We start from the raw sequence: 20,153 nt of genomic DNA, 5'->3' as shown, positions 1-20,153 counted from the left end.
ACTGTCCTCCAGGCTATAGTGCAGTGGCACAGTCATACCTCACTGCAGCCTCGACCTCCTGGGCTCAGGGGATCCTTCTGCCTCAGCCTACCAAGTAGTTGAGACTACAGGCACATGCCACCATGCCTGGCTAATTTTTTTCTTTTGATGCTACAACCTTTGACCACTTCCCAAGAACCATAGCAGTTTTGAAGAATATTTTCCATTATTTTTCCTTTAGGGCCACTATTTCCCTTGAGGCTAATTTTGTGTGTGTGTGTGTGTGTGGAGATGAGGTCTTACTGTGTTGCCTAGGCTAGTCTCGAACTCCTAGGCTCAAACTCTCTCACCTTGGTTTTTCAAAGTGCTAGGATTACAGGCATGAGCCATCGCACGTGGCCTCAGCTTCATCACTCTTAAATATAGTGCTTACTTCATAGAATTGTGAAGAAGATTACATATATTACATAAAGAGTTGTTTTCAAAGTGCTTAGCACAGTGGCTGGCATGTAGTCAGTTGTTATATATGGTAGCCCTTAATAATATTACACATATTCAGGACCATTTCTTGCACACATCAAACTGGAAAAGAATGTTTTGTACTATTTCCTTTTGCTTCCGTTTTCTAGGTCTTGTAAGCAAATTTAAGAAAACTCGTTTAAGTCCAAGATAAGATTAATGGACCTATAGCTAATATTCAGACTAATAAGATCAAGGGAAATAGTGACCCTAAAGGAAAAATAATGGAAAATATTCTTCAAAACTGCTATGGTTCTTGGGAAGTGGTCAAAGGTTGTAGCATCAAAGGAAAATAATCCAGAGAGAACCACCCTTGCAGCTTCTGGGGGACAAAAATAGCAATTCCAGATTATTTAAACCAATCCTTCAATTCTTGGGATTGCCACTATGAGGAAGGACAAAATGGTTATAAAGTACATTTTTACCTCTGGCTATAATAGCTGGTTGCCTGAGCCAGAGAATTAAGTAGAAGAGGTACAAAAGTAACAAGATAGAATGGAAGAGATGAGGAAAAAATCTTATTAACTGTGTATCATTGTGAGCTTACAGCAGCAAGTTCACTTTTTTATTTCAGTGCATGAGGTCTTAGAAAAGTAGAGAAGAAAAAGAACCAGCATTTATTAGCCAATTAGAATGTACTTAGCACTCAGCTAGATTCTTTATTTGCATTATTTTACTTAAAACTTGCATTAATTCTATAAGGATGTTCAGTTGGGATGAAGTGGGTTATTCTATGGTAACAGATCTCAATGGCTTAAAACTGCAGAATTTGTAGAACCAGGTGATTCTCATAGGCACTTTTCCTATAGTGGTGGTGTAGCCTTCCTTCAATACATGTTTCCAAGATTGACCCAGAAAAGAAAGATATTTCTGTTAAGTTTCATGATGTCAATTAATGCTTCTTCCCAGAAATGAATGTTACTTCCATTATTACCTCATTTGCCAAAATAAGTTATAGCATCATGCATAAAATCAATGGGGAAGATAATGCAATTCCCTCATCTGTCCCAAAGTATCAGAGTCAGAAACACTGGTGAGTAGCACTGATGTCCATCACAAAAGATGACTTTCTGCTTTGAAGTTGAGGAATCTGAGATTCAGAGAGACATTAACAACACAGGAAAAATCACACCACTCATTTCTACCATATTGGGATGCAAAGTCCCCAAATTTATAGTCTTTTCATTGTCACATCACTTATATCCCCTTTCACACTTCTTTTTTTTTTTTGATTCTAAGTCTCACTCTGTTGCCCAGGCTGGAGACCAGTGGCATGTTTACAACCACCACAGCTTCAACCTGCTGGGCTCAGGTGGTCCTTCTGCCTCAGCTTTCCAAGTAGCCGATACTATAGGTGCATGCTACCATGCCTGGCTAATTTTTTGATTTATTGTAGAGATGAGGTCTTGCTAAGTTGCCCAGGTTAGTCTCGAACGCCTGGGCTCAGGCAATCCTCTCACCTTGGCCTCCCAAAGTGCTGGGATTACATATTTGAGCCACTGAGCCTAGCCTTCCTTTCACACTTCTTCTAATGTAACACGCAAAACAGATATACTCCCCACCTAAATCAGTATAGAAGAGAGCATTAGCCGGGCTCGGTGGCTCAGCCTGTAACCTGTACCTTGGGAGGCTGAGGTGAGTGGATTGCCTGAGCCCGCGGGTTCGAGACCCGCCTGAGCAACTTGGTGAGGCCTCATCTCTACAATAAATCAAAAATTTAGACGGGCGTGGTAGTGCACACCTGTAATTCCAGCTACTTGGAAGTCTGAGGCGGAAGGATCGCCGGATCCCCAGCAGGTCGAGGCTGCAGTGGCTGGGAGTGGTCACTGCACTCCAGTCTGGGCAACAGAGTGAGACCCCAACTCAAAAAAAAAAAAAAAAAAAGAAGAGAGCATCAAAACTTGTTTTATAGCCAGATAAACACACAGATAAGTGTGTCAATTATAAGAACAACTAATATCATTATCATGTACTTTGAAATGAGTTATTCTCACCCATTAATGATATTGTAATAACATGTTTTCAATTCTGAAGTTGTGGTTGTATTTATTACATTTTTAAAATTTTGTTTTGTTAACTAAAGGATTTCAGCACTCACACGTCCTAAAGCAACCTCAGCACAGTAAAATCCATGGCATGCAGTTCAAAGAAAGTGCACCAATTAGGCTAAGAACATTTTCCAGAGTCAAGGAAGCCTTCTCCACATTTGCAGCATGGTCTATGGATCAGTGAAGATAGTAGTTCAAAGGGAATAGTCAGTTTAGTGAAATAAGTACCTTGGTTACGCATTAAATTTGCCTTTGTAAATAAAGTACAGTGAGTTTCCCTTTGATCTTAGGAAGATACTTCAGCATGCTATACATAGCACAGAGATGAAGAAAGCAGATGAGGTGGCTGAGAATGAAATATGCCACCGAGAGATATAAAACTTTCAAACTCTTCTGAGCGGAAGTAGAAAGAATCTTGCAAGCAATGTCCTTGCTTTGCAATATTTTCATGAGGCATTTGGCATTAATTTCAGGTTTTTAAAAATAACATGAATAAACAAGGGGCACTGCAGGGAAAACATTATGAAACATGAGGCATAAATATGATCAATGATTTATGATAGGCTGCATGAATCTGTTTTCATTTCTTTAAAATTACATCTTCATCCAGAATCCCTTCTCAATCTCCTGTCTGGTCAAGACATTAAAAATTTTTAATTTAATAAAAAATGTCTTGATAGCCATACATTTTATCTTTCTCTAGCTGGTTGGCATGACTTGTCTTATTATTGGAACAGAGTGGTGCATTCAAAAATGTAAAATAAGATTATTGTATTTTCTATTTCAATGACCCACTACAAGCTTATGGTAGATTTCTTCTGATGCACTTCCTTCCCCAGATGTTTATCCTAGTTTTTAATAAATTCAGGCCTAGGTTTTTGCTACTATTTAGCTTATATTCGGGGACTGGCATTTTAGTAGAAAATTTATATCCAAAGAAATGAATCCCTATTGGAGGAACTTTCAACACAGACAATAGATGAGGTGCCAAAAATGGTCTGAATGGCAGGCAGCAGCCACCTCCCACTGGCATCCATTCCATTGTTTAGAAAGTTGAGCCTGGTTAAGGAAGGCACACAATATGTACAATAATTGCTTACTCCTTCCTTGTGGCCATCTAATTTTTATATTCTTTTTAAAAAGTTTGTTTTAAAAAAAGCAACTAGGATTTAAAAACCCTAAATTATCTATAAAAATTGGTCTTTTAGTGTTTACATGGTTGTTTCTTTCTTTGACAATCTAAAAACTTACCTATTCTCTCTACTCCAGCCTCCCAAGATGCTGAAAGGAAAGTAGGCCAAGGGGAAGAAGATGGCCTCCACCTCTGCTGTCTTGAAGAAGCAGGAGGCCAAGAAGGTGGCGAACTCCCTGTTTGAGGAAAGGCCTAAGGACTTTGGCATCAGACAAACACATCCAGCCGAAAAAAGAACCTCACCCACTTTGTCAAATGGCCTTGCTGCATCCGGTTGCAGTGGCAAAGAGTTATCCTCTATTAGCCGCTGAAAGTACCTCCGGCCATTGACTCGTTCACCCAGGCCTTGAACCAGGAGACTCGTATTAACTCAGCTGCTTAAGCTGGCCCACAAGTGCAGGCTGGAGACAAAGTAAGAGGAGAAGCAGAGACTGCTGACCCGGGCTGAGAAGAAAGCTGTTGGCAAAGGGAACGGCCCCACCAAGAGGCCACCTGTCCTTCGGGCAGGGAGTCAACACTGTCACAGTCTTGGTGGAGAACAAGAAGGCTCAAGCTGGTGGTGATCGTGCATGACGTGGATCCCGCGTGACGTGGATCCTATCCAGCTGGTGATCTTCCTGACTGCCCTGTGTCATTAAATGGGGGTTCTTTACTGCATTATCAAGGGGAAGGCAAGACTGAGTGTCTAGTCCACAGGTTAGTCCACCACCGTCGCCTTCACACAGGTTAACTCGGAAGACGGAGGAGCGTTGGCTAAGCTGGTGGATGGCATCAGGACCAATTACAAGAGGTTATGATGAGATCCGCGGTCAATGGAGAAGCAACGTCATGGGTCCAAAATCTGTGACTCACATCGCCAACCTGGAGAAGGCAAAGGCTAAAGAACTTGTCGCTAAGCTGGGCTAAATATACACTACAGAGTGTTCTGTACATAAAAATAATAAAAATTATCCTTGAAAAAAAGGTACCTATTTTTTAACTTGGTCTTTATCAAAAAGCTTTTTGCATTTTTTGTTTAGAAATTATTTTGAATAAATTATGTTCATATTTGATAATATGCATCCCGAGGTTTAAAATACATTTCTATATACTTTTTAAGTTTGAGGAAAATTATATATAGATAAATTCAAAATTACATTTCTGTATCTATAAGCGAGATACAACAGGCACAAGTTGTCCACTCAAAGATGTCCCTGTTTCAATTCCTGGAACCTGTGAATATGTTGCCTCACATGAAAATGTTAATTTAAGGACCTTGAAATGGAAAGATGATCCTGGATTATTTAGGTGGGCCCAACTTAATCACATGGGTCTTCAAAAGAACCTTTCTAGTTGAGGAGAGACTCAGAGGAAAGAGTGGTCAGAGAGATGGAAGAAGGGCCATAATACAACAAGATGATGGTTTCTGCTGAAAAAGACAAAGAAATAGATCAGCCTCTAGAACTCCCAGAAAGAAGTGTAGCCCTGCTGACACCTTAATCTCAGACACGTGGGACTTGTGTTGGCCTTCTGACCTCCAGAATTGTAAGACAATGCATTTGTGTTGTTTTAAGCCACTTAGTTTGTGATAGGAGCAATAAAAAAATAATAGATTTTGGTACCAAGAGTGAGATGTGAACCCATGACAGTGCACAATAAACCAAATATTAACTTTTCTTTAACCAGAGAAAAATAAATGAGTAGACATGCAATTTAATAATCACAAATTTGAAAAATAAAGTTACATACCCAATTTCATTGAATAACTGTGTTTGTAGGAGTTATGATTCTTTCTTCTTCTCAATAAAAATAGTCCTTTTGATTTTCAAATTATACAAATAACAAATGCACATTGATAAAGAAAAAGCACAAACAAGCCCAAATCTGCTTGAACCATTTATAACATAATCATCTTAGAGAACTGCCATTAACATTTTGATGATTTGATGATGACTGAAAATATTGTATCCTCCTACTCAGCTGATATTTCACTTAGGTAGAAAAGGAGACTGGTAATAATTTTTCATCAAAATTTCGATGCCATTGTTTTACTTCTGTTTATATTATGGTTTCATGTTCCATGTTACAGACTTTCCCTGAATACTTTATGTACTTTATATGTAATATTGTCAGATAAAATACAAGATTCCCAGTTATATTTGAATTTCAGATAAACAGTAAATACTTTATTTGGTATAAGTAGGTTCCACATTTTGCATAGGACACAGTTATACTAAAAGAAGATTTATTGTTTATCCAAAATTCAAGCTTAATCAGGCATCCTTATTTTTATTTGCTAAGTCTGGCAACTCTACCAATATGACTTGGTTACCTTTATAAAGATTAAGAGACTAGAAATATAGTTGGAAACTTTGTGTACATATAGGTTTGCTGATACTGGGCTTTACTGTAAGGTGTGTGGGATAAGTTTTTGAGAAGTTCGTCATGACTATTTTTAGTCTTTTTTCTCGGACTGGGCAGATTCCTCAAAGAAGAGTCTCCCAATGGCCTCCCTGGTCAACATTTAGGAAGGGAGACGGAGGTTTCTGGGAGGGGGTGAAGCTTTTGTATTCAATAGATAGTTGCAGTATGGCCTTTTAATCATTCTGTTTTGGGTAGAGAACCTGCTTTGTCAACAGTGACTCTCCAGAAAATAACCCTTCAGCTCCGATGTCAGAGAGGCAGTATGCCAGTGTTGGGGAATGGGAAAGGGACAGGAGATTGTAGGAAACAGCACAGCTCAAACAGCTGCTATGCATTCATCCTTATTTCAGACCTTTTGCCTGTTTTACCTTCAGTTCCAGAGGTACTTGCAGTCACTATATCCTGTTTTATGTATTAAGCAATGTACATGGGGGTATTCTTTGCTTTGTTCCTTACGTAAGATTTGACTTTCTTTGGTTTGCTAAATCAGTTCCTATGAATTCATTTGCTTTTCTGATTTTTTTCCTTGTTGTGTGTTTTTCTGTTTTTGTCATTTTTGTGGTAAATCCATAAATTGTTTTCAAAGTTTTTAAAAAAAATTTTGGTGGGGTGTGAGAAGGATAACAAAATTAAACATCTGTATCCTCTCATCTTTAACTGGAAACCAATGCTCTTTTAAATATTAACTTTCTTTTGTGAGGTATGAAAAATAGAATAAAGATTACCTTTAAGTTCCTCTCCTACACTTTCAGTTATGTATTAGAAATCTCAAACTATCTTTTTCTATAAAATAAAAAACTAATTTTTTTAGTATTTAAATGATATATAAAACTGTGTTCAGACACACATACAGTGAGTAGAGGGGAAAGACTGAAAAGAAATACACCAAATCTTAATAGGAATTGTCTCTGGGTCAATTCTTTTTCCTACTATTTTTGTACTTTTCAATTTTTCTCTCATTTGTATATTTATGTGGATGAATGTACATGTGAGAAATAATTTTGTAAACTTGGAAACACTCTAACAACATTTCTCATAATGTCTTCTGTGAAACACAAAGGTTCTCCATGCAAGAATTCAATGGTTAAATATATTTGGGAAATACCTTAAATTCTATAAGAGCAAATACTTTTTTTTTGCTATCATTGTGGCAGGACAATGCTGGGTGAAGAATAGGTGCTTAGTACACATTATTATTTTATCATTTCCAAGACACATTTAAAAATATTTTAATACCATTAATTTTGAGTTGGTGACATCTTCTAATGTTGGCTGGGTGGCAGTTAAGCTAAGGTATGCTGCTATAGTTGCTGCCATTTCAAGATAAATGGACACAGCCTAAGGACTATTGTATAAAAAAAATAAAGAAAGGGAAATTCATGAAATGACTATTGTAGCTGTGCTAGCATGAGTGAAAGTCTTGAACTTTTTGCAAAATATCTTTTTATCTTGTGTTGAAAATGCAGTTCTTATGTGAGTGCAGGATTGCTATAAGAAATGCATAAAAAATATGATTTGAGGAAAAGCAAAGCCATTATGTGATGAGTTAAAGCAAAAGGAAAGCAAAGCATCTACAGCTGGATAATTTAAGCCAGCAAAGGATGGTTTGAGAATTTTAGAAAGAGGTTTACCTTAAAAATGTCAAAATAACCAAAGCAGCAGCTTCTGCCAACCAAGAAGGAGGAGACAAAATCCTAGATGACATTAAGAAAATCACTGAGGAGAAAATGTATCTGCCTGAATGGGTTTGCGATGTAGATGAAAGAACCCTATTCTGGAAAAATATGCCACAAAAGCCACTTATAGTAAGGAAGAGAAGTGAGAATCAAGATTTAAGGCAGGAAGGGACAGGCTAACTCTATTGTTTTATGAAAATGCAGTTGGGTTTATAATCAAAACTGCCCTTATCCATAAAACTGCTAACCTCTGAGCCTTGGAGGAAAAAGATAAACATGAACTGCTAGTTTTTTGGCTGTACAACAAGAAGACCTGGAGAAGAACTCAATTTCTGAATTGGTTCCATTGATACTTTGTCCTTGAAGTCAGGAAGCAGCATGCCAGTAAGGAACTGCTTTTCAAAGTTCTTTTGATATTGGATAATGTCCCTGGCCACCCAACACCCTATGAGTTTAATACCAAAGATGTCAAAGTGGTCTACCCATTTCCAAACATAATGTCTCTAATTTAACCTCCAGGTTAGGGAATCAAAAGGACCTTTAAGACCAATTATACAGGGTACTCTGTGGAAAGAATTGTCAATGCCGTGGAAGAGAATTTTGATAGAGATAACATCATAAAAGTCTGGAAGGATTACACCATTGAAGATGCCATTGTTGCTACAGAAAAAAGCCATGAAAGCCATAAAGTCCCAAACAATAAATTTCTTCTGTCCAGATGTTGTGCATGACTTCATAGCATTTACTACAGATCCAATCAAGGAAATAATGAAACAGATTGTGGACATTGGCTTAAAAAGGTGCTAGGGGTTTCCAGAGATGGATCTTGGAGAAATTCGGAAACGTATAGACACAGCACCAGAGGAATTAACAGAAGATGACTTGATGGAGATTATTACTCCTGAACCGGTGACAGAAGATGAGGAAGAAACTGTAGGAGAAGCAATGCCAGAAAAGCAAACTGGCAGTAGACAATCTGAGAGAAGAATTTCAATGATTCAACCGGGACCCCTCTATGATATGGGCACTGAAACTAAATCAAACAGTGGAAGAAGAATTGGTATCAAATAGACACATTTTTGAAGAAATAAAAAAGCAGTAAAGTCAGACAGAATTTATGATAAATGTTGAGTTACCATGTGCCTGCCTCTTCTGCCTCCTCTTCCACTTTCGCCACTTCCTCCACCTCTTCCACCCCTTCCACCCTGAGACAACAAGACCAATCTCTTCCTCTTTCTCCTCCTTAGCCTACTCAATGAGAAGACAATGATGATGAAGACCTTTATGATGGTCCATGTCCACTTAATCGATAGTAAATATATTTTCTCTTCCTTATGATTTTCTTAGCATTTTCCCTCTAATTTACTTTACTGTAAGAATATAGTGTATAATATATATAATTTGCAAAATATGTTAATTACATTTTTTTAATTTAATTTTTTTTTCAAAGTAATTTTAGTAAGAAACAGACAAAATGATTTCTTGGGTCCAACATTCCTTCATGGCAGAAGCACAGTCTAACAATAACTGATTACAAAGTGCACAGAGGAAGGAGGTAGGAAGGAAGATGCATGTTCAGAGTGCAAATTAGATAATTAACTCTTGGATGATCAGTAGTTGATCATATTTTTATTCTCCACAGATTTATTATTCTCTATATAATAACTTCTAGTTCTTCTGTTATAAGTTTTTGGGGGATTTAAGGGGAGTTGTCCTTCATAAACTTGGAACTGAGGAAATTTAGACTAAGACGTAGATAATGGATCAAAGCAAAGATGCGCAAAGAGTGTTTAGAGAGACTAAATAGCTTCCAGGCTCACAAAACTAGACATCAATCTGACTTACCGTATTAACAGTTTTAAAAAAGAAATTGCAAATGAGAAAAGGACTTGGTTTGCAAGAGAAGCTTGGAAAGGTGGGAACCACAGAGGCATATCTGGGTAGTGCCCATTCTGACTCCATTTTGGATGGAAGAACACCAGATCCAAGTGTCCAACCCTTTCCTGGTCCCTTGGCAGATAAATTCTTTATATGGAGATGGATGTTGCCAGGACTTGGAGGCATTTATTCCCCATTTTTTATGTGAAAGATTCCCTAAGAGAAATAGTCCTACTCTTTTTTTCTCCTACTTACCCCTTCCCCCTTTCCACTGGAAGAGTTATGTCTTACCTAACAAGTGAACTTTGTAAAAAAACAAAAAAACAAAAAAAACCTATCTATCTATCTATCTATCTATCTATCTATCTATCTATCTATCTATCCATCTATCTATCTATCCATCCATCTATCCATCTATCTATCTATCTATCTATCTATCTATCTATCTATCTATCTATCTATCCATCCATCTATCTATTCTTTGCTTTCTGTCTCCCATTCATTCTCTCTGTCTCCCCTTCCCACCCTCCTTTCTGAAAGTCCATCTTACCACTGGATGGATGCATGCATTTTGGTCTTCTCTACTGCCTTGTTGTCAGGGGTCTAGTTATGGGGGTAACTGGAGTTGGATAGTTATACCATGACCAGATTGGTTGATCGAATCATTGAAGTAATATTATCAAGTTCACTTAATCGCATAGCTAAAGCTTTGTCTCTAATCTAGCCTCTGTCAGTAAAGAAGTTGATGTTTTGAGCTCCATCTGTTTGACTCCATATTTGCCTTTTAGTTGGTACCAAACTTGGCAGGGTTGCTGTCTATTAGGAGCCTCTAAACCCTGGCAGGTATATCAGATTATTTCATGCTGATGCCATTAATTATCCAAGTAATATACCTAACTCCTCTTGTTCTGATTCCATACTCACCAAGCAGCTTGCAGATAACAACATGCCTCTTTATGAGAGTTGTTTTAAAATAATGTGTGCATCAAGAGACTTTTAAGTGCCTGATCTCCTTAGCAGTTATATTTTTCCTTGTAAATTAATACATTGACATTTTGTTTGAATATCATTGTGAGCCTGGGTAATATGCATCTATCATTTAGAATAGATCTGTCATTTGAATGACCTTGAAATCTGTGATCAAAATAGATGAAACTCCAAGAGATTTCAGAGTTTGATTCAATATGCTTTTAATATTAGGAAAAGGTGTGTGGTTTGATTAATGTGATTACATTTAGGATTGCTCTACACTTAAATGTCTTTACCTCCAGCTGTGAATACACTGACTTGTCTTAAGAACTAAGGAAAACAAAATCCAATTAAGAGGTATGGACACCTGGGTGGAAGTTATAGTTTCTAACCTGACTTGAAAATTAAGAAGTAATGTAGTTCATTTCTAACAAATACAAGCCACATGAAATTATCCTCTTTCACTTCTGAAGTCGCTATTACAGTGTGCTATCATCTGCAGGACTCAGTATGCTCCATTCATGTCAGAGACAAACTCTAGTCTTATCCCTGGACTATCTTCATTTTACTGAGAAGCTGAGAAGGCAGTCCTAAAAATTATATACGAATATAAACCCATAGTTTGTGAGATGGTATTTTTCTTTTATGAAAAGCATTTTTCATATCTGGAAAGATTTAGACTTATTTGTAGATATGTTTAAGGTAATCAAGATGTTAATATTAATATTTTACATTAGTTAATATGTATTTACTATATTAAGCATCTATAATGCATAAGAGGCTTTAATCTGTTAGAATAACAGGTCAAGCTTGGAACATTATTTTAAAATGTCTGAGTGTTGATTTAGAATTGTGCATCTAGACCGAATACATTTTAGTATATATATGGTATTTAAGAAAAATTTTTAAAAATTTAAATTTCATTTATCAATTTTATAAGTATTGTTTAATGTTTGAGAAAGTTTGTCAAATAAATTTATGTATATGTGGAATGAAATTAAGTATATAAAGGTACTAATGCAGTTTAGAATGCTAAAAGGAGCTTAATTAACAAGGTTTATAATTGCTTCCAGACAGTTATTAAAAGCCTTCTTTAAAGTGATTGAAAATTTGCTAGCTTTATAAGTGGAATAATAAGGCTTATAAAATAAATGGAAAACAATAAAGAAGAATTAATCCTTTTGTACTTATGACATTAATAAATTGAATATTTAAAAAACTAGCATAATCTATTAATGGTTTTTTCCACATACAAACTAGTCTGGTAGAAACAAAACTTTAATAAGAGTCACTATTAATATACAGACAAAATAAAGTTTTTCATATCAAAAAATTGAGATCAGTGTCTAGATTAGGCCTTGGAAAATTTACTAAGATAAGGCTAACCCAGACTGACCCTTGGGAGACTGACAATTGGCCTTTAACATACTACATTCTGACCATATTATTGGCCTTCTTTTTGGAATTTATACAACTTTTTTTAGTGCTTTGTTAAAATAAATTATTTTCTTAAATAAATGAATACTTAAAAATACAAAATATCACTGAGATTAAAGCACATACTGAGGTGATAGTCATAGGTTTTATAGTTCTCAAGCAAGTCAGCTGTGCTAGCAATGAAGTTGGCTTGTAACTTTTAACAATTTACCTAATTTCTTAATGTTTTTCATGAGTTTTTCACTTCCAAAGGGCTTTTTCCCCTTCTCTAGGTTTTACTGTGATGCATGAATGGATCACTAGTTATCAATGGCAAGGGAGTTTGGGGACCAGACAGACTTTGTTCTGAATCCCAGTTCAGCACTAGTTTTGAGAATGTGGACAAGATGTTTACCTTGTAATTTTCTAACTGGGGATGATAACATTCATATCATAAGGTTGTTGTAAAGCTTAGAAGTATCATACAAAAAGAATTATTACACAATTGGACCTCAATGAATCATTAATGTGACTCTTATGGGTAGCATGAAAATAAGGTTGTGTGTGTTAGGCGAGAAAGGGTTAGTTTCTGCAGAGTGTTCAGCAGTCTCATCATGTCCAAAGACCAGCTGCCTTGACAATAGGCTGCAGTAAAGCATGGCTGGTTGCCAAATGGAGTTTTCCAAAGATGCTTCTGCAAAGTTAGGTGATGGTCTACGTGATATAAATGGTACACTGCTAGAACTCTTAACTTCACATCGAATTGAAGCTCTGTCCTTCTAGAGATCACATATCCTGTACCCCTAAGCCACATTATTGTAGATTTCTGGCTGTCTACTTAGTTCCTTAGGATGTCCTTCATTCACCAGCCATATGCCCAAGTGTTTGATTCATATAGCCAGCGAATGCTTGTCTTCCCCTACCCTTATAATTATTTGAGACAAAGTACCAGATTTTTAATCTCTTTGGTAGAAACTGTGGAAAGATTATCTTCTACATACTGTTGTGGTTAATGAAGTTCTGATAGTGGCATTTTATATCAGGCCCCAACCCTAAATAACATTCAAATAGAATAATCTAGAATAGAAAGAGAGATCAAAGATGCTGACAAGATTTGGATGCAAACAGAGTGTGGTTTTTTTAGAAAGCTATGTAAAGGGAAAAGATTATCTCCTGCATTGACAGTCTTACTGAAATTCACTGTTTTTCAATGAAGTCTTTGTACAGCTAAAGACACCTTTTAAATGGAATAACAGAGAAAGAATCTAATGAATAACAGAAGAAAACTGACACCAATTCCGTGAAGTAAAGAACACTGAAACCAAATACTTGACCTTCATCCCAAATACACTTTGTTGATATCTTCTTTTTAGTAAGCCAAAAGTCCCCTTTCTCCGGTTGATAAATTGTTTTATTGAACTTATTCTATTTTGGTTTAGAGAAAACTGAATCTTTTAGAAATAAAATGTATGCTGATTGACTAAATTGTCTTAGAGGTTATTATATTTCTTATTATGGAGATTTTGATTGGGAAAAATATTAGTTTTTATTATTTTTTTAAAGTTAAAATTTTAATCCAAACAATATATTCATGCAATATATAATGTATATAAAACAATTTATATACAATATATAATGAATATAAAACATTATTAGACACTAAGGAGATGAACAACAGAGACAACCTTTAAGAAGGTTGCAAGCTGGGCTTGTTGACTCAGCCTATAATCCTAGCCGAAGCAAGTGAATTGAGAGCCGAAGCAAGTGAATTGCCCAAGCCCGTGGGTTTAAGACCAGCCCAGGCAACTTGGCGAGACTTCGTCTCTACAATAAATCAAAAATTAGTTGGGTGTGGTAGTGCATGCCTGTAGTTCTGATTACTTGGAAGGCTGAGGTAAAAGGATCGCCAGAGCCCAGTGAGTCAATGCTGGAGTGACTGTGAATGTGCCACTGCACTCCAGCCTGGGCGACAGAGTGAGACTCCAATTCAAAAGAAAGAAAGAAGGAAAGAAAGAAAGAAAGAAAGAAAGAAAGAAAGAAGGAAGGAAGGAAGGAAGGAAGGAAGGAAGGAAGGAAGGAAGGAAGGAAGGAAGGAAGGAAGGAAGGAAGAAAGAAAGAAAGGAAAGAAAGAAAGAAAGAAAAAGTTGCAGTCTGAAGAGAACTATATAAACAAATAATTGTGATATACAATTTACATGCCAACAGAGGTTTACATAGGGTGTTATGGGAGCATTAGTGTGGGGCACTTAATTTTAGGCTGTCAAAGAGTTCTGTTTGACAGCCTAAAATCACTGGCCTACTGTGTTGGAAATACCAGTGAGCTGTCAGTAGAAAGCTGGATTTATGGTGCTGCAATTTTGGAGTAAGTAAAGGTTTAAAGATGGAACTCTAGGGAATATTCACAATAATGGCAAAACCAAATGCCTCTTAGAGGCATTGGTTACTTATGTATGAATAATGTGCTATTCCTTATAATTAATTTCAAGTGTAGGTAAAAATGCAGTTAATATTTTAAAATAAATATTATTTAAATATTAAATAAATAAATTTTAAATGTTATTTAGGCTGACTTTGGAATTAATAGAAAAATGTTTGTTGATAGAGTTGGTCAGGAAAATATACAAAGGAAGCAAAGTCTTAGAAGATTATTGGTTTTTGTTTTTTTTCTGAGTTGACGTCTTACTCTGTAGCCCAGGCTCGAGTGCAGTGGCACACTCATGGCCCAGCAGGCTTGACCTGATGGACTCAGGCAATCCTTCTGCCTCACCCTCCCAAGTAACTAGAATTACAGACATATACCATCATGCCCTGCTAATTTTTAAAAAAAATTATTATAGAGATGAGTTCTCATCAAGTTGCCCAGGCTGGTCTCAAACCCCCGGGCTCAGGCAATCCTCTCACCTTGGCTTCCTAAAGTGCTGGGATTACAGGCTTGAGCCATCACACCTGGCCAGAAGATTATAGTTTCTAATCTCAGTTGTATAGAGCCTTTTGACTAATTTTTATCACATTATCTATAAAAATTAATGAAAATCAAAGAAACTAATAAAAATTATAAACAATGAAAAATTAGTCATAAAATTAATATCAAAATGTCAAATGTCTCAACTTAACTTTAGTTATATGTTTTAGTTATATTCAGAACTATTTAAAATTTTATTGTGATTTTCTGATTATGATAGTTATTTAAGTATTAAATTTTTTAAAAATGCAGAAAATTATGGACAAGAAAATAAAATTACTTATAATTTTTCCTCTCTCCTGCTCTCCCCTTCCATAATCTCTTACCATTTTGATATGATCTACACTATCCAGAAAACATGTGTGTTTTTTCTGGTCCATTTTAATTTGGGGGACACCAAAAGTATTCCTCTAGCCACCATTCTTTTAAATATTAGGTGACAGTATATTTTAGCAAAAATAACTCAAAATTAGAAGTAGCCAGATTCATTTTCTAGTTATAGAATATGGGGTAAATTGTTTATCCTCTGACTAGTTTACCTGATTAAAATTTCTAGCTGTATCATTTATTGGCACTCAATCTTGAGCAAATTTGTTTACTATCAGGAACTTTGGTTTCCTTCTCTGTAAAATGGAGATGATAATGCCTGTTACACATTATATTTAGAAGGATTAAATGAGATAGCACATGTAAAATAAGTAAAAATTATTTATTAGGAAAAAACAAATAAGAGTTGAGATTAAGGATAGCTGTTGGAATTGGTTGGGATGGGGTCTGTTTTAGATAGGTCAGTGTGTATGATATTTTTGGAGGAAGGCTCAAAAATTATAAGGCGCTCCTGACCATGGAAAGTGTTGGGAGCCAGCCTTGGAGGCCCACTGATTGACAGGGTCCTGGTGGGCTGAAGACCCCCAGCTGCTGGGCGAGCCCGGGAAGCTGAGGCCCTTCTGTTTTCTACCTTTGCTGTTTGGTACTGTCAAAGAATTCTGTGCAGTCGTGGAAGAAGAAAATGGCATGTTTATGTGAAGTACTCACAGCTAACCTGGAAATGTCATGGTTCATTTTTCCGTTTCCCACTATGCCATTTGGCCCTTTCTAACATATGCAAGGGTTAAACGCTGAAGCACATCAAGAATTCTTTCTTCCACTTGGTTAGAAGTTACTAGATATTGCTTAAATAATAAATGATATAAGTATATTCACTCATTTGATTTAGAATTATGCAGTTTAGTGTTTAGACATAAGGTTCTTTAGATGCACAAGTTTATAGTAAGTTCATTATGAATTCATTATAAGTTCTCACACTTATCTAGGCGTTATATAGGTGATTTATAATACTGTTTTCACTGACTTAGGGTAAAGATTAATTGTTAAGGTTTTTACTTAATTAAATAGTTAAAACTCTAAGTTAATGTTTATAGAGTGGGTTTTCACTGAACTCATAATATACTAATCAGACACTTTTGTGATAAATTAACTAAAGATAGAAAGCAACCTTGGGGACCTGGAAAACATCACTAAAATCTTCTTTTGAGTTTTCTTTAGAAATAAACACTGCAGGATAAGAAGTAATGAAGACACCTGGACAAGAGAGGCTATTACAAAGCTTTGAAGGTCATAGAAGCCCCAGAAGGAAAACTACTGCTACCTGAAGAAATGTACACTTAGAAACTTTCTTGAGACATTTCAAGGACTGTAATTCGGGACTTTCGACTAAAACTATCATTTTTGGTTTTATGAATAAGACTCATTATCTGAATGTTTGGCTTGTTTGTTGCTAAGACCACTAGATGGTGGTAACTTTTAGAGGATATGTACGTGAAGGAATTTTCTTTGTCTTGCCCCTTTACAAATGGTATAAAAGCTTTCCATTAGCCAACATTAAACATCATCTGTTCAGGAAGCAGGTGTCTGAGTATAATATTTTCATCTTTCACCTATCAGTCTCTCCTTCAGGAAACCTCACACCCTTGGCAGGGGCTGGACCCCCACAAGTGGCACCCAACGTGGGACTTGAAGGTAATCTTTTCTCTTTCTTTTCAGGACAGATAGGACCTCACCTGGGGCCCTGCAGGTCCCCCTGTAGAGATAAGCAGGGAAAGGATAGGTGAGAAGCGCTAGAGCCGTGATAAAATCATGGGCCAGAGAGAGTCTAAACAAAGAAAAATATTTATCAATATCCTAATGGATACGTTATCAAAAAAGGGAATTAAGGTGTCTTCTACTCGATTGGCTCATTTTTTGTGATTTGTCCAGGCACAATGTCCCTGGTTTCCTGAAGAAGGCAGCATTGATTTGGCTATTTGGACCAAAGTTGGGGAAAAGCTTAAACTCTGTTATACTTTGCACGGACCTGATAAGGTCCCTGTTGACAGCTTTTCCTTGTGGAATATTATTAGAGATGCTTTGGATCCATGACATGATTATTCCAAATTCCCTACCAAAATTACTAATGAGGATGTTCCTGTATTGGCCTCTAATTCATCTAAAGCTGTGTCTATAACTCCTCCCTTGGATGACAGCACTCCGTCCCCAGTGGATGAGGCTAGTTTGAAAAAGGAGGCAGTTAAGCATCATGAGCAAAAGCATCCTGATAATTTAATCAATTTACCTTTGACCCAACCCTCTGCTAAGTATGTGCCGAGGAAGTCCACGTTCACACCTGGGTACTCCCTCTCATCCAAGACGCCATACGTTGGTATTAAGGGAGCTAAAAGGCAGGCTGAAGAGGAAGATGATTTGGATTTTTCCTTAGAAATAAACACTGCAAGATAAGAGAAAAGTAACAAAGACACCTGGACAAGAGAGGCGATTACAAAGCTCTGAAGGTCATAGAAGCCCCAGAAGGAAAACTACTGCTACATGAAGAAATGTACACTTGGAAACTTTCTTGAAACATTTAAAGGACTGTAATTCGGGATGATATTTTTGGAGGAAGCCTCAAAAATTATAAGGCGCTCCTGACCATGGAAAGATCAGGAACTAGAGTGTACCAGGCAAAAAGCATAGCATATCAATGGGCCAGGGCAGCAAAGAGGTTGATGTGTTTAAGAGACCAAGCATAGACCAGGGGAGCTCTAGCACAGTGATTGAGGGTAATGGGTTGCAGATACATGTAGGGGAAGTTTCATGTAGGGCTTAATAACTGTGCTGAGGAGTTTGCCTTTTATTCCAAATACAAAAGAAAGGTATTTCCATGTTTATGTCTATGAATTACCTGATTTTATTTATATTTAATGGATATTGGCCTACTTTCTTAAGGAGAATAAAAGAAAGAGAGCAGATGTGTGTGTACCAATAGCTGTGGAAGTAGTCCAGTTGCAAGATGGCAGTTTTCTTGATTGGACTGGTGGCAATGGATACACAGAATGAGATGGATTTGAAGAATGTTTTGCAGTAGAATGGGTAGAACTTTTGATTAGCATGAACATAGTGTAGCAATAAGAGAAAAGGGGGAAACAAGGATGAAACCTAGGTTTCCGGTTGAAGAAATGGTTTGAAGGAATGGTGATGCTATTCATGACTTATTGAGAAGTGGTATGACATTCCTGCCATTAGAGCTCCATTTTACATACATACATTAAGCTTGAGATTTCCTGTAGTTGGTTGCATCCAGAGTCTAGGGTTCCCAGTTGAAGGAGTTGGGCTAGAGATGTTCCTTTAGGAGTCATTAGGATGTATGGTAAATGTAATTTCAAGCTTGTACAAGGGAAGGCAGAGACTGGGGAGAGAAAGAAAAGGAAGGAAAATAGCTGGAAGGAACAAAGTGACTCAGAAAATGCAGCTGCTCCCCATTTCATCATCTTCCAGTGACCTGCAGGAAGAAAGAGCTCCTGAAATTAATCCTGGGTTAATTTGGTGGAGTAGAAAGGGGGATGATAGAGACGTATATGAAAGTCTTAAATAGAAGCAGCTGCTGACTCTTCAGGGCAGCAACTTGATGACTATTTATTTAACTTCAGTGGAATCATTTTGTTGAAGATGAAACAGTTTAAAATATTCTTATGCTGAACTGTATATACATTTACATCTTACCAATTTTTTTTTTAACTACATGGGTGGATTCTCAGAAGGGTATTTTCAGGTAAAATTATAATATATTTTTAGGGTCTAAAAAATGTGGATATGCCATATGCTTCAGTTTGAGTTAGCCTAATGAATAAATACTTCTATTAGAATTCTAAAGTGCTATATATCTGTCAATGATGAATGATCATTTCTATGTGTTTTATACTTTTTTATTAAATATGGTAACATTATATTGGCAGTTTATGTATATTGTGTCTGTGATAGATTTGGTTAGCCTTTACTGGAAGGCAATTATGTAATAAGCCAGTGATAGTTTTAAAATAATTATTTTATGAGTTAAGGATCTTTTTTTTTTTTCATTCTCCTTATCTGGCCTGTAAGCTCGGGGACTTTTTTCTTTCTTTCTTTTTTCCTAAGGCATGAAAGAGATGAAAATCTCAAACATCCCTGTTATGGTCTGCACTGAAGTTACTAAGTTAAAAAACAAGTTCAGCAAGTTTTAAAGAAAAGACCTGTTAGTTAAGTAGAAGGCAAATATTTTCCTTAGTGCTGAGTGGAAAAGGGAAAGTTTCATATGACACATCAATGTTCCATCACTTTTCACCTGGAGCCCTTTTAACTCAAAGAAGAAGGAGACAAAGAAGCAATGAATTTGAAATGAGGAGAATTTGCATCAGCAAAACATTTTCTCTTTTCAAAAATGCAGAAAGATTTGCTGCTGTTTTATTCGGCACCTCTGTACTTTTTTGTATAAAATGGAAACACACCCAATTATTTTGGATATGTTTTTGACTAAGAGGGAAAAATTAAGGATAATAACTAAAAAGAAGTTGCTAAATGTAACAAAAAAGATTGGGAAAGGAATACATTCAGCCTCCATTGTGTGTCTGTGGTGGTGACTGAATCGGCTTTTTGTCTCAGGTCTATGTAGCAGCATGAAGATTTAATTCACCTTCTGGAAGACAGTGATGTCTGGATTCATTGAAACTGAAAGAAGACTTTTGGGATAAGCCTCTAGAGCAGAGGGATCCCTCTCAACAGTGGTCCTAGTTTCAGGGTGCTCAACCTGAAAGTGGGAGAAT

The sequence above is a fragment of the Carlito syrichta genome, unplaced genomic scaffold, assembly GCF_000164805.1.
Source record: "Carlito syrichta isolate Samal-C Ts95f unplaced genomic scaffold, Tarsius_syrichta-2.0.1 Scaffold301651, whole genome shotgun sequence".
Classification (NCBI taxonomy): Eukaryota; Metazoa; Chordata; class Mammalia; order Primates; family Tarsiidae; genus Carlito; species Carlito syrichta.
The sequence above is the reverse complement of the archived record's forward strand: the minus strand, read 5'-3'. Positions refer to the sequence as shown.